This window comes from Octopus bimaculoides, chromosome 3 (genome assembly GCF_001194135.2).
Source record: "Octopus bimaculoides isolate UCB-OBI-ISO-001 chromosome 3, ASM119413v2, whole genome shotgun sequence".
NCBI classification, from domain to species: domain Eukaryota; kingdom Metazoa; phylum Mollusca; class Cephalopoda; order Octopoda; family Octopodidae; genus Octopus; species Octopus bimaculoides.
In genome coordinates, this window is record NC_068983.1 from 102,501,135 (window position 1) to 102,502,723 (window position 1,589).

The following is a 1,589-nucleotide window of genomic DNA, read 5'->3' on the forward strand; positions in this document are numbered from 1 at the left end:
AAGAGGTTTGTCTGAAGAATATTATATGTACATTCATGCGTTTATACACACATGCACCTACCACAAACGCACATATGTATGTACGTACGTACGTATGTATGTATGTATGTATATTACGTATATACGGAAAGTGAACGCACAAAAGCATACACGCACACATGTCTGTAGATATACGCTTTAATGTTTTCAGTTGACAAACGTGTCTCAAGGACTGAGAGTTTCGTGCATATCACTTAATGAACATCAAGAGTTTGATAAATGCTACACACAAAATTCTTTCTCTCTCTCCTCCCTCTCTCCCTCTCAGTTCGTCTATCTGTTTGCTTGTGTGTATGTGTGTCTGTGTGTGCTTGTGTATTTGTCTTTGTCTTAGTGGATACATAGTCATATACATTATTCATATCGATGAATATGTGTGTGTTTGAAGAGAAAGCATGCACGAGGGTTTGAAAATATATATCCACACACATACTTACCCACATGTTTGTATACACACACGGCTATACAAACATATACACATGCGTATATATACACACATATATGCATGCATATATAAAGACTCTCAAACATACACGCAAGCACTCACACACATACACACATACACACATACACACATACACATTCGTACGCATATACATAGATGTGTGTCCGTGTTTTGGTTGAGGGTGTGTAATTATATGTGTCAATGTACTTCGAAAGTGTTTATATATATATCAATGTTTGTATGCACAAGTGTGTGCTTGCGAGTGTTTGTATGTGTGAGCGTGTGTGTGTGAGCGTGTGTGTGTGAGCGTGTGTGTGTGTGTGTGTGTATATATGCACATGTACATGTTTATATGCACATGTACATGTATATATACTGAAAACTAATACAATTCATTATCGAAAGTAGAGTATATATAGCTGTAAAATCAGTAGCACATCCGCCTACATGTTGTGTTATCCGTGAGTCCATCAGCAGCATTGTCCCTGGCTACAGTACCACCACCACCACCTCCACTATTACTACTACTACCACCATTGCTGCTGCTGCAACTGTTGCTGGTGCTGCAACCATCACTACGCCTGCCAATACTGGAATAGTGGATAGTGCATTCCTCTCTTCTGCAAACCGAATAATTGAGAGAGAAAGAGGGAGAGAGAGAGAGGATATTGAGAACAATAGGATCAAGGTGAACTGGGAGAGACACAACAGAAAATTGTGGCGAAAAACTACCCGAAAGAGGAAAATATAAACAAGGAAAGCAATCTTAAGCAAGGTAGGAAGCTGACCATCTTTCTTTTGTTATTTTAAAGAAAGAAAAAAGTAAAGGAGAAATGATTTAAAAGAGAAAAATCTAAATAAGTGCAAAAGAGTATGAGAGAAGAAGAGAGATAGAGAGAAAAAAAGGAGAGAAAGAAAAAGAAAGTGTAAAGGAGAAAAAAATGTGAAAAAAAAAAGAAAGAGAGAAGGAAGAAGTAAGAGTTGAGAGCTCTGAATGAGAGAAAAAGTGAGAGAGTGGGGGGATTATAAGAAAGATGAAAAGTGAAAAGGGAGAGAGAGAGAGAGAGAGAGAGAGAGAGAGAGAGAGAGAGAGAGAGAGAGAGAG

The 1,589-nt window shown here is 38.1% G+C and overlaps 1 protein-coding gene across 5 annotated transcripts in view; it reads left to right on the forward strand.

Moving 5' to 3' along the window:
* The window catches only part of LOC106879548 (high-affinity choline transporter 1), a 217,228-nt gene that overhangs the window by 18,492 nt on the left and 197,147 nt on the right, over window positions 1-1,589 (forward strand). The window contains exon 1 of one of the 5 annotated variants that reach the window (XM_014929182.2): window positions 858-1,259. The exons of the other annotated variants lie outside the window; for them this stretch is intronic. The gene's annotated coding sequence lies outside the window, so the exon portion shown is untranslated. Of the gene's footprint in view, window positions 1-857; window positions 1,260-1,589 lie in introns of those variants that run through there. 5 annotated transcript variants of the gene reach the window in all.